A 14,455-nucleotide genomic window follows, 5' to 3' on the forward strand; every position below is an offset into this window, starting at 1 on the left:
GAGAAAGTTCAGTGTGCTGATGAGAAGAATGTATATTCTATAGTTGTTGGAAAAAATCTTCTGTAGATATCTGCCAGGTTCAATTGAACTAAAGTGTAGTTTAAATCCTGTAGCTCTCTGACTACCTATAGTGTGGGAGAAAATATTTGCAAACTATACATGTGATGAGGGATTAATATCCAGAATAGACAAAGAACTCAAGCAATTACACAGTAAAAAAAACCCAAATAACCCAATTAAAAAGTGGTCAAAGGAGCTAAATAGACATTTTTCTGAGGAAGACATACAAATGGCAACAGACACTTTAAAAAATGCTCAACATCACTAATCACCAAGGAAATGCAAATTAAAACCACATTGAGATATCACCTCATTTCAGTTAGACTGGTATAATAAAAAAGTGGAGAATAACAAATGCTGGCAAGGATATGGAGAGAAGGAAAAGTTCCTACACTGTTGTAGGGACTGTAAATTAGTACAGCCACTACGGAAAACAGTATGAAGGTTTCTCAAACAACTACAGATAGATCTTCCATATGATCCATCAATCCCACTTCTGGATATATACCCAAAGGAAAAGAAGTCATCATGTTGAAGGGACACCTGCACTCCCATGTTCTTCACAGCTCTATTTACAATAGCCAAGATATGGAACCAACCTAAATGTCCATTGTCAGACAACTGAATAAGGAAAATGTGGTGTGTGTATATATATATGTATACACACACACACACACACACACACACACACATACATACACACCATGGAACACTACTCATAATTTGCAACATTTTTGCAAAAATTATGTTGAAATAAGCCAGGCACAGAGGGAAAAATACTGCATGTCCTCACTCTTAAGTGGGAGCTAAGACAGAAGGATGGAAAGAAAGATCACAGTGGTGTATTGGACTTGCAGAGGGAGAGAACATACATAGGGTTGTGGAGTGGGGTGGGGGAGGAGGAAGAAAGGAGGTCAGGGATTAATTGGATGGGGGACCCAGGGAATAATCGCAGTTTGTGATAATGGGCATGCTGATAGTATTGATCTGGCCATCACATCTTGGACACAAGTGGTGATGGTCAGCTTTGTACCCCATGAATGTGCATAACCAATAAAATTTTTAAAAATAAAGTAAATAAATGAATTAAAAATAATAATTGCTTCTTGGACTTCCTGCTAAGATCAAATGTAGTATCTGTTCTTATCACTTTAAGCTTTTTAAAAAAAAGAAAAACAAATACCTTAATATGTTTGCTTTAAGTTGGCATTTAAGAATTTGGCATGCCAACAGAGTAATGGATCCAATAGTCCTAATATTCTGGAATATTTGATTTTGCTTTAAGGTATTTAGTTGGAAAGTATAAGACAATCTTAAAAATTTAACAGTCATGTTGGTACCTGGAGACTCACCATATTAATAAGTTTACTTTTCTGGACTTATTAGGATTGTTTAAGTTCTTGGTTTGGCTTATTAGTCAGCAAGATGAAAGACTTAAAAATATTAAATAGGAAATAAAGTTTAAAGCTATTTACAGAATTTTAATGAACTAAATTTGTAAAATGGGCTCATACATTAATAAAAGCCTTCTTATAAATGACTGTACAAGTAGATTATGAATAATTATGAATAAAATAATAAAAGTTGTAAATTGAACTTAAAAGCTTAAAGTAAAACATTTTTTAAATCGTAATATTAAGAAATTGAATCATTGTTTGAAATCCCAAAAAACACAAATATTGTACACAGCTAGGTTAAACATACACGAAATGCCCACCCACAGTCGTAATAATATAAATACTGCAATATTGACTTAACTCCAAATTGCAGAATAACTATATTTGGAAAATGCAAAAGAGCAAGATTATGTATGGGTGGGGATGTGGTGGAAGGGCACTAACTACTCCCTCTTCAGAGTAGCATTCAATTAAACATGTCTGAGATTGAAACATAGAGAAATAACAACATAAACATATTATTTACTAATAGAGAAGAAAATAACAGAGGAAAAAGTCCAAAGAGTTGAAAGTGGTTGCCTCCGAAGAATCAGAATTAGGGGTGAGAAGAAGCAAGGCAGGTAAACTGATGTTTTTCATAATAAGCTTGTTAAAAGGGCATAAAAAAATCATGATTTGTAATAACGAATATGCTAGTAATAAAAAATAAAAATTTAAAAACTAAAATAAAACACTATAAAAAAGAAATACCAGTGCCTACCTTAAACCTCCAACTATTTTGATGATTATTAAAAATAATGATCATTAAAAAAAATAAATATAAAAAAACAAAAACCTATGAATATATGTCATTTTGATAAAAATAAAAATTAAATTTTAAAAGGAAATTCTGAGAAAGTAGCTCAATTTTGAATTCTACATACATTGAAATTTTATTTTGGTTCTCCTCAAAAACCCAAAATTAAAGTTTTCTTCAGGTCTTTATTTCCTTTTCCTGTTCCCTCACTGAAGATTATTTCCACCCTCCCTCCTTCTGTCCACCTCTAACCCTAGCACCAAAACACACGCAGGTATTTATCATCAGGGGCTTGAAATGATACTGAAAGATCTAGACACTTAATGCATATGCAGGTGGGTATTCCCACCCATAGGGCTTCAGGACTAGCTGTATAGTCACTTGCGCAGTGGAGACTTAAAACAATCAGAACTGCACCTTCCCTGCTAAAGCTGGATTTTGACAAATAAATAGCAGATTTGATTCTCATTTGTACTCAAATCAATACATCCTAAGAGATGTACATGCTTACGCCTTCTGCTTAGGCTACTTTCTCAGAACCTATCCACCTGTTAATTCAAATAAAGTTTTCTGATTTAAAACAATAAGTACTATTCATATCCCATATGTACTTTTCCTCCAGTATGGTTACTAACACATTTATTTAGAAGTTATTCTTTTTTTTCCCCGTTCTTTAAAAAGTTTTTACACTCTGCCCAACCGAAGAGATTTAAATCATTGCAGGTTATTATTTTTAAATTTGCTGTTATCAAAATGAGCAGAATCATGATATACTTACTGTCCTTTTACCTGTGCCTAGAATTTTCTTCTGCTCTCTGCCTACCTGGCAAACCTGTTGTTAATTTTCAAGATGCAACACAAGTGTAATCTGCAAGTCTATCTTGATTCCAGCAGGGAGAACTGGCAACTGTCCCCCCTCCCCGATGTGTTCCCACTGTGTCCCCTATTCCACTCCCATTCAGATTTTCAGCCTAGAACTTGAGCATCTGGTGAGCTTTATCAGACTCTGGGCTCCTTGAAGGTAGAGACCACATATTGTTCATCTCCATGTCACTGGCACATAGCACAGGGACTGGTACAAAGCAGATACTCAATAGATAATCAATAATTAAATGAATAATAGCAAGTATACAATAAATTAGGAAGCAGAAAACCAAAAGTCTAATGCTGGGTTTGCAGGATATTAGACATGGAACTCTTTAAGCTTGAGTTTCTACTTTTATAAAGTGGGACTAATAACACCAGTTCATTTTACAATTATAGAGTGATTGTGATCAAATGAAAGAATGAGCATGAAAACACCTTGACAGTTGTAAAGTATTACACAAAGTCTTGTTACCATACAGCAGTCATTCATTCAACAAGTCCTTACTGAACACCTATTTTGCAGTGGGCATTGTTGTAGGCACTGGGATAGAGCAGTAAATAAAACATAAAATATCCCTATTCTTGAGGAACTTAATTTTTGAGTGGTGGGGGAAGGGAGAAGCAGACAATAAATAATAATAGTCTTTTAGTGAAAACTACTATAAAGAAAAATAAAGTATAAAGGGGTAATTAAAAGTATGGGTGCAACTGTACACAAAGTTGTGAAGGAAATACCCAAAGGGAAGGTGACATTTGAGCAAAGATCAGAAAGAAGAGCATTCAGGCAGTGCATTTAACAGCACAGGCAAAGCCACCTGAAGTGGGTATGTGTGTAGTGTATTTATAAAATAATGGGAAAACCAAGGTGGCTGGATGGCTGGAACTGAGTAGGAAAGAAAAAGTAGTAGGAGATAAATTCAAAGAGATAATTGATGACTAGTCTCAGGAGGTTCTAACAGCTTGCTATAAAATTTCTTGCTATACTGAGTGAGATGGTAAGACACTGGAAGGTTTTGAGAAAAGTAGTGACATGTTATCTTATAATAAGGTCCCTCCGGCTGTTGTATTGAACATAGCCTGTGGGGAGTCCCGGGAGGAGGTATGAAGACGAGCAAGGAGTCTATTGCAATAATCCAGAAAAGAGATTATAGTGGCTTGGACCAGGTGCTGCATATAGCTCTAGAGGTGGTAAAAAGTACATGGATCCTAAATATCCATTCGAAAGTGAAAGAGAGGAGTCAAGGAAGGCTCCATCATCTCTAGTCTGAATAACTAGAAGAATGGATTTTCCATTTCCCAAAATGAGGGAGACTGTAAGTAGAATAAGTTGGGGAGGAGGTATATCAGTGAACAGCTTTAGATATATTGAGTAGGCAACTGTATATGTCTAGAAGTCAGGAGAGAGATCCAGGTAAGAAACTCAGAAGTGGGTGGGAAGCATATGGGTGATAATTGTAGCTCAGAGATTGAATGAGATACCCAAAGGAGTGAGTGTAAATAGAAAAAAGAAGTGATTGAATGTAGGCAGATGGTTACAGGCCAGGGAGATAAGCAGGCCCCAGCAAAGAATACTGAGAAAGACAGGCCAGTGTGAAGAAAAGCTCAGTAAGTGTGCTTAAGAAACTATGTCAAGAAATAAAGAATGATAAACTGTACCTGGTGATGAGTCAAGTAAGAAGAAAATTAATAATGGACTGTTCAATGTTGCAATGTGGAGGTCATTGACAACCTATGAAGGTAGCTTAGGGAGAGTAGGGTGGTATGTAAAAGCCTGCTGAAACAGATTTAATCTAGAATGGGTGGTAAGAAACATAGACATCCCTTTCAAGATGCTTTGCTACAATAAGAAAATGGGAAATGGAACTGTGGCTGGAGGGGATTTTTTGTTTTATTTTGTCTTGTTTTTAAAGATGGGAGAGATAACAGCATGCTTGTGAACTAGGGGGTGTGAGTCAGTCAAAAGGGGGGAAAAAACGAAGTTGCAGGAGAGAAGAGAGAACTGCCGGGGAACTGAGCTTGAAGAATCACAGGAGAATGGGATCCCACAGTGGAGCAAGGAGGCTTCATCCTCGGGAGCAGGAGGGAAGGCAGACTGTGTAAGTATAAGCACAGGAAGGTGGGTACGGGTGGTAGTGAAAGCTTGTAGAATTTTTCTTCTCAGTAAAATCAGAATAAGAATATCAGTGAAAGTGAGGAAAAGGGCCACAGTGTTAGATGTTTGAAAAGGAAGGAAAAATAGTCTTTTAGAAGAGTATGAGTGAATGCAGAGGGTACAATGGTTTAATTGCCAGGCAATACTAAAGAGCCACTTGTCAAAAATCATGGATGTATGGTATTACCAGTTATCATGGTTGTGTTTTTCTTCACCATTGGTCAACTCTGCAGGTAAAGGCACAGTGGAGGCAAAAGCTTGGATTTAACTGGATGTTGAGTTAGGAAAGGGAGTTGGATACAGTGAGAAGCAACAGGTTTGATGATATGTAAAAGGGACCATGCATAGTAGTAGGATAAACATCATTTTTCATCTTGTATCTATGTAAATAATATATTTTGCTTAATATTACAAGTATATAATTTCAGGAATAGTAAAATATTTTCAAATCATTTTGCAACCAAATTCATTAGTCCTATCATTTGAGATATACAATTGCTTATAATAAAAAGATGAAGTGAAAGACAAGTACACAGAAACTTAGATTTTATTTGTGCATTCTACAAATGCTTATTAATCACCTACCATGTGACAGGCACTCTGCTAGGTCTGGGGGTACAATGGGGAGCAAAGAGTAGGCACAGTCCCTTCTTTTATGATTTTAAAACTGGGTGGAAGATATACAACTCAGTCCAATAATCACACACCATAACTACAAACTGAAATGAGTGCTATGAAGCAAAAGCACCATTTCATTAGCACATTCAACACAAAAACAAGTTTTCCTAAAGAAGTGATACTTGTTCCCAGATTTACATTAGAAGTTAATCAATGAAGAGGGGAGGAAAGAGGAAGAAAGGATTTCAGGAAAAGGAGCTTTCCTGATGAATATAAGATTTCCTTCAATGTTTAAGGTCTCATTTGGAAGGTACCAGCCTTCCACCTTGGTAGCAATAGCCAATAGACTGAGTTATGTAAAACAGTAAGTTTTGTAAAAAGCCTGACATGTTTTCTTCTTCATGAACATGGTGGGGTTTTTTTGTTTTTGTTTTAGTTTTTAGAGTTCTTAAAAGCAGTATTGTTTCATGCTTAAAAGCATAGTCAAAGCTAGACTAGCTAGATTCAAATCCCAGATTTCTATTTATTATCTGTGGGATCTTGGAAAAGGCCATTAGCCTTTCTGTGCCTTAGTTTCTTCATTTGTAAAATGAATACAGACACAGAACCCACTTCATTGTGCAGATTAAATCAGTTAAAGTATGTAAAGGCACTTAGAAGAGTGTTAGGTATATCAGAAATAAGCACAATAGAAATGTTAGTTATTATGAATAATAGTTGGCCTTCTGCTAAGAATGTAATCTGTTTTATCTTATGCATTCTATGAATTATGTTGCAGAGTAGCTGCATACTAATAGATGTATCTCTCTTTGGATTTAATGATAGAGAGCTTAGAATCAGTATGTTTTGACCCATTGGCTTAACATGGGCTTGTACCCATACTTCGACTAGTATTTAAACTTTTGATTTCAGCGGAGTACACTCACTGTCACAGATATGTTTACCAAATGGAATATTGTACTGAGCAAATTGTTTAATACATGGTAAAGTGGGGTTCATCGTGCTGTGACAAGATGAGAGAGGTATAAAGAAAAACTAGGCTGGCACAAAAAGGAAGATGTTTAAAGAACATGAAAGACTGTTGTATCATTATTCATGGGAGATTAAGGTCTAAGCAGTAAACAGTTCTACTTAAGCAATGGCTGTTCCTAAGGGTAATTTGATGTTCTAACTATGATTGCTTTAATAATAATGAGAGATGGAATTATACTGGGACAATGAGGGTGGTATGATTATTGGTGACATGATTAATCTTGTTTTGATTCTTTTAGTCCCTTTGAGAATGCCACCAAAAATTATAGCATTTGAAAGTACTATTTAAACCCAAAGTTTAAGAATCACTGACTTGGAACTCAAAGGAGGTATATAGGACCTTATTAGTATGCATTTTTTTGTTTTTGCTGTCTTAATTTCCAGATCTGTTTTATATACCTATCAATGTATTTCTTTGTCCTATTCTTCTGAGTTTTAATTTGTTATTTTGCTATTTTTATGTATTTTAATAAATTTTCTTACAGTAGGCATAATAATGATCCCCAAAGGTGTCCGCATGTCGATCCCTAGAATCCGTGGATATGTTATGTTACAAGGCAAGGAAGAATTAAGGTTGTAGATGGCTAAGACTGCCAATCAGCTGACCTTGAGCTGAAGACAGTATCTTGGATTACAACGTAGATCCAATGTAATCACAGGGCACCTCATAAGTGAAAGAGGGAGGCAAGAGAGTCAGAGTCAGACTGATTGAGTTATTTGATGTGAAAACTTAATGCATCATTACTGGTTTTGAAGATGAAGGAAAGGGACCATGAGTTAAATGAATATTGGCAGCCTCTAGAAACTAGAAAAGGAAATGCCTTCTCTCCGATGGTCTCCTGAAGGAACACAATCCTGCTAATGCCTTGATTTTAGCCCAACAAAACCCACTCTGGTCTTCTGACCTCCAGAGCTATAAGATAACAAATTTGTGTTGTTTTAGCTACTAAGATTTTGTAATTCATTACAGCAGTAATAGGAAACCTATGCAGTTTTAGAACTTTTTTGAAACTTGGTGATTTTTAAATTAAAAAATAGATAAAGTTTTATTAAATTGTAGTCACTAACTTTTTAAAAATATGCTATCAAAATATGTCAAATTTCAGATATTAACTCGGAGTAGGAAATTCAAAAAATTACACTCTTTTTAAATTCTTAATTGCTATTAAAACTGAAGTTTTAGGCATTCATTTACTTTCTTTAGAGACAGTTGATTATCCTTCAGATACTTCTCCTGCCCCAGCCAACCATTCACATATTTTTTTTCCCACCGTTCAAACTAGCAATCATCTTTAACTTGGAAGATGGAAAAGGATATTTTGCTTTCATTGTTTTAGCAAATTTTTCTGTAGGTATATGCCTGAAGAACTCATTGTTAAAGAACTCTGACAAAGGATTAATATCTAGAATATACAAGGAAGTCAAACAACATAACAGCAAAAAAACAAAACCAATTAAAAATAGGCAAAGGAGCTGAATAGATGTTTCTCAGTGGAAGACAGACACATGGCCAGCAGACACATGAAAAGATGTTCAACATCACTCACCATCAGGGAAATGCAAGTCAAAACCACATTGAGATATCATCTCATCCCAATTAGTCTGGCTATTATCAAAAATACATATAACAACAAATGCTGGTGAGGATGCAGAGAAAGAAGAATCCTCCTACACTGTTGGTGGGACTGTAAACTGGTGCAGCCATTATGGAAACAGTATGGAGTTTCCTCAGGCAACTACCAACAGAACTGCCATCCAATCCAGCAGTCCCGCTGCTGAGCGAATGCCCAAAGGAATGGAAATCATCATGTCAAAAGAAATACCTGCACCCACATGTCTACTGCAGCTGTATTTACAGTAGCCAAGAATTGGAACCAACCTAAATGTCCATCATCAGATGACTGGATAAGGAAAATGTGGTGTACATACACAATGTAATAATACTACTCTGCCATAAAAGAATGAACTACTGCCATTTACAGCAGCATGGATGAACTTAGAGAAAAATCATGTTAAGTGAAATAAATCAGGCACAGAGAGAGAAATACTCATAGTGGGAGCTGAAAAATAAATAAATAAAAATAGAAAGAAAGAAACAACAATCAAGATAATATGTTGAACTTTCAAAAGGAGAGAGCAGAACTGAGGTTACCAGAGATGGGAAAGCTGGGGAGAAGGGAGGGTAAGGGAGGAAAGGGCCACAAAAAATGATTATATTTTATAATGTTGAATATACTAAATATCCTGATTTGAGCATCACAGTGCATACACGTAATGATATTCAACTCTGTACCCCCAAAAAAGAAAAGTTGAATAAATTCTGGTAGTGTCACAAATTCAGAAAAAAATAGTAATTTAAATAAACATTTCAGACTGGAAAAAAAATCACAGATACACTTCCTGAATGCCTTTAACATACTCTACCATCTGCACAGTTGCCTATTCATTGTTTTAAGAAAGAGAAGAGAGTAGTAAAGAAAGAATAATCACAAAAATAATTGTAAAGGATAAATAAGCCAGGAGATTTGACCTCTAAATTGATATTTTTCCAAAATGTTTTATTCAGGGAAGGTAAAGGATATGCACAGGCATTAGGTTGGATCCTGTGTTCTGATATGTTTCTGGAATGTGGGTGGTGTTAGCTCTTGTGAGCCAAACTTATTCTCTAGGAAACAGAGATCCTCTGATTTGAGAAGCCCTGATCTGGCATATTCCACTGGCTTTAAATTCAGCATAAAAACTCAGTAAGAAAAATGTTAAAGGACACCTCAATGGAAAAAGCTGAGACCAAACTCATAGGATAGAAAAATATATTTGAACTGAGTCACTGATAAGATACACCTCCCCCTGACCTTTCAAAAACTTTCAGGCATCAGGTAAAAGAGACAAGTTTTGCCACCCAGTGTAGGTCTTCTTAACATTGTTTGCCATATTAAAGACAGATTTTGGAGATATTTCTCTGTGAGAAATATTTCAAGCAGATTTTGAAAAGAAAAATAAAACACGGCAGGGTGTTGTTCTTTGCATACCCTCATACACACAAATTAGTGCCAATCATATGCCTACATCTATGCAGCAATCAAGCCAAAAATAAAATTGGACAGATTGGAAAATACAGAAAGAATCACAATCCCTTCAATGAGGTTTTCAGATAACAGTAATACAGTGATCATTTTTCATATAAATCCTTTTATGAACCATCATGTTTGGATAAACATGGAACCATTCTTCAGTTTGGCTGATATTTAATTGCATCCATTACATGCAGCCTCCACAATGAGCGATGAAGATACAAAGTCACAAGTATGTGGCACTGGATCTCCTGAGCCTAACCAACGAAGAAGTTAGACAAAGATTATATCACAGAGAGATAAGTTTTGTTAAAGAAATATGCACAGAGAGCTGCTTTTGAAGCATTGAAACAAATACTTATATCATTAGGAGAAGAAGACATTTGTTATTTATTTTTTGGCTGCTCAACATGTCTTAGTTTGAGTTCCTACAGAAGATGACACTGAGAAAAAGATTCAAGTGCAAGGTAATTATTTGGGAAGTAAAGGAAATATTGCTAGGAGAGGGGAATTGGATCAGGGAAGGGAAGGTAGCCAGTAAAGGGTATGATATCAAGCCAGCTGCCACAGTGAGAGATCAGAACTTAAATCTCACTTGGGAATTCTGGGAAATGATGTAAAACCCATATCTCATAGTTATCCCACCTAAAGAGAGAGAGAGGAGAGAGGAAGTTCGCATCAGTCATTGCATAGGGCTTCTTCAGGGTGCTTATTTCGCCCTGGCACTTCTGGCCAGCAGTGTGCGTGGGCAGAGTCCCCTCACCAGCTTTGGAAATAATAGGCTTCAAGTAAAGTCACTGACAATTGCAAGTCAAAGTCAGCCAGATAGTACCAAAGTAGTAAGGTTCAAGTAGGAGTTTCTGCTACAGCATCTGAACTACTTCCTAGGTCTGAACAATTACCAATGGTATGCAAGACCTTTAGTAGGAAACAGAAACTACCTAGCACTATAGGAAAAAATGTGAAATGCATGCTTTCCCAGCCTCCCTTGCAGCTAAGCACAATCATGAGCTAGGCTCTACCAAACAGACAGACTTGAGTAATTGAAGCAGGAGGTTCAGCAAAACTCACTCCTTCCATCAGAGGTGATAATAGCTATCTGACTACAGATAATAATATTGTATTGTTTATTTTTAAATAGCTATAAAAGAGAATCTTGAACATAATCACCATAAAGAAAAGATAAATGTTTCAGTGATGAATATACTACCCTAAGTGAATCATTGTACAATAAATGCATGTATTGAAACAACACACTGTACCCCACAAATATGAACAGTTAAAATTATTTTAAAATCAAATTCAGCACATCGAGCAGATGGCTTTTCCCAACTCTCTTCTGGCTCTGGCTTTTGTCTTTCTGCTGTTTTTCAAAACCATTTAAAATGTGCTTCAACCTATCCCATAAACATACACACACAAGGCCAGCTACAAAATTTGCAGAACCCAGTGCAAAATGAAAATGCATGCCTTTTGTTCAAAAAATAAGGGAAAGTGCACTTAAAGGTACATGTAAAGCATTTTTCCTGTCTTCCACAGTCTGTCTCTCTCCACTTGGCATGATGTTTGCTTTTTATTTACTATTTAATGTCATTCTAAGCATAGTAAAATTAAAATTTTAAAGTTTTAGCATAAATTTCATAATTTATCTTTATATTGTGCAATGCCAGTTTTAAATGCAAATATCAGAGTATTTAACTTGTATGTGACATCACCAAAATTGTAAAAGTAGTGTTTTTTTGTCATCCCCAGATGGCCTTAAGCTAGCCAGTAGAGACAAATACAAGCTGGAATGAGGAAAGGTGGAAGGAAGAAGAGCAGATCCCTCCAGCATAGGGCCTGCAGTGAAGACCCTCACAGGCATCCAAGGTCTCACCGTACCACGAGGAGCATTTTGGACACTGTCTCCTGCCTTATGACTGTCATGATCCCTTGGCACCATGCACCAGCATAGACCAATGCACTACAGGAGGTGGGGTCTGGGAAATCTAGCCAGGCATCTCCCTTTCCCACCAGCCTATCACCCCAAATCACAGCAGATAAGTGAAAGTCAAGGATTTTTAAACTTCCATGCCTGGAAGTAATAAGTACCTGCTCAGTGGTGGATTGGAGATGTCCTACAGGCTCATCCTCACTGACATATGGCCTCTGGCCAGCCACCCACCAAATACTCTGTGATACTGTCAGCTTGGATAGGGACAGCTGTCACCATGCCCAGCCCTAAGACATGGCAGGATGTCCACACTCAACCCCAACCCTTCTCATTCCTATGCCCGGGCTACTTTCAGGGATGGAGTCAGCAGCAGTTGCAGGCTGCGAGCAGGAAGGAGGAGGCCAGGTGGACCCAGAATGCCAGCGGCCTGGAGCAAGGGGAGCAGAGAACATGTTCTTCGGAGGTGGGAGGTGGCGGAGGTCGGGACAGCCAGGGTACATGTTTTATTGTCTGATCAGATGCCAGTTACAAAGCATAAATCAAAAGATAAAGCTGTTATGAATTTCAAGACAGCAATGGAAGTGCATTACACCCAGAGTGCGGCGTCATGTGACTATATTGGACACACCCCCACAAAGCAGGTTCTGTGTATACAAACACAACGAGCTTGACTACAGGCAAGCTTCCTGTAAGAATAGCCCACATTCACCATCCTGTCCTCTTCTCTCCCATTCGCAACTCAATGCATTGTATTAGGCTTCGATCTCCAAAATCAGGAGTGACTCAGGCTTTGTAAAACCTAAAACTCACAGTTTTGAGGCCTGCTTAAAGAAAATGAATTACAAAATTATGACCATGCAATTAGGAATATGAAGGCAAATATGCATTTGACTGCTCCTGATGCTTAAACTCCATTAGCTTCACAGCAAATCCTCCTCTGCCCACAGCTTCTCTCTAACTCTTCCCCACCTTCCCTCCAATTGCCAAATCTGACAGACACATTTCAATCTGAATCTAACATGTTTTCTTTCCTGTAATTGGTATGAATAACATTGACTCCTTTAAATCATCTACCTTGGCTTCTGAGACATCGTCTGTACTCTGACTTGTTATTTTCAGCATCTTTTATTGACTCTATTTTCCATCTCTTCCACCCAAAGTATCTGGTTAACTTTTACTATACAGATTTGTTTTTAGGGAAAATATTGCTTAAAACCATGATGATATAATATATATGAAAGTGCTTTGTAAATTGTAAATCATCATATAAATAGGAAATATTATTATTATGATTGGGTCTATAATTTGTTTAGCAAAGAGTTTATCTTGATTTTACAAATGATCTTTTTATACCCCAAAAGAAATACGTATGTAAGAGATTCATGTAAGCTGTAGAAATGACTTTAGGATTTATACAGTATTTTTATGTGTTTTACATATTTCGTACTATCCATTACAAAATAAATAACACTGAAAAATTAAGGGGATGACGTTTATTGTGTGTATATCTCTGTTTATCTAGTTATATGAGTGAAATTTTTATTTTTATGGAAATTAGTTGCGTGAAACTTGAGCAAAAATATCTAAATGTGGCAGATATATTTTCCTAACCAGAAATTAATCTGTCCAAAAGAAAAACAAACCAAGAGGCAAGATTTCTTTTCCTTTATCTCAGTTTGCTCATTTATGCCCCTCAAAATAATGACTTCATTTGGCTATAAATTGTTTTTCTGCTGAACTTCTTTGAGTAGTTTTGTTTCTGCATTGATAAGGATCAATCTATGTAAAGGCAGAGATAGCTTATAAATTATTATCTCCCTGCCTCAGAGTTAATCACAATTTTAAAAACTATCTCCACCTTAAAAAAACCCATTTGGGCTTATGAAAGACTTTATATGGGGCAATAATATTCATAAACTAATAAAAATCCATCTTATAGCTAGAGTATTAATTACCAAAGGAAAATAAAAATTTCCTATTTATTATGGTGAATTTTTTTCTTCTGAAGAGTAGAATAGCCTGCATGATCTTCATATTTGGAAATCCATCATTATAATGGAGAAAGCAAGACTTGGTGGCAAAACGTTCTTTTAAAAATTACCCTTAAGCCTCTAAAGAGTGGAAAAGCAAGTTTTCAGGGAAAAACATTTTTTTTTTCTAAATTACCATTAAGTCCAATGCTGCTTTCATTACAAGTTTTGTTCAGATTTTGCTTTTATTTTACATCAGGGAGAAAAAAAATCCTACTTTTTGTTTTCCCATGACAGTAAGTTTTCCAGAGATCTCTACCTTCAATGCTGATCTTGTTTATCTTTGCCCATAAAATAATGAATCGTGTTTTCTGTGGGGATGGTTACTTCCTTCTAAATGTAATGGGTTTGTAAACTACCACAGAATCATGACAACTTAAAATTAACAGCATTGGTAGCTATTACAATTTTTGTCTTAGTTTGGGCTGCCGTAACAGAATGCCATAGACTTGGTGGCTTATGAACAACAGAAATCAGGGCATCAGCATGGTACATTCTG

General features: G+C 36.3%; 1 pseudogene; it reads left to right on the plus strand.

The window, feature by feature from the left end:
- Positions 1-1,158: 1,158 nt before the first annotated feature.
- LOC134362335 (U2 spliceosomal RNA) lies at positions 1,159-1,330 on the plus strand (annotated as a pseudogene).
- The last annotated feature ends 13,125 nt before the right edge of the window (positions 1,331-14,455 follow it).

The sequence above is a fragment of the Cynocephalus volans genome, chromosome 13 (genome assembly GCF_027409185.1).
Source record: "Cynocephalus volans isolate mCynVol1 chromosome 13, mCynVol1.pri, whole genome shotgun sequence".
Classification (NCBI taxonomy): Eukaryota; Metazoa; Chordata; class Mammalia; order Dermoptera; family Cynocephalidae; genus Cynocephalus; species Cynocephalus volans.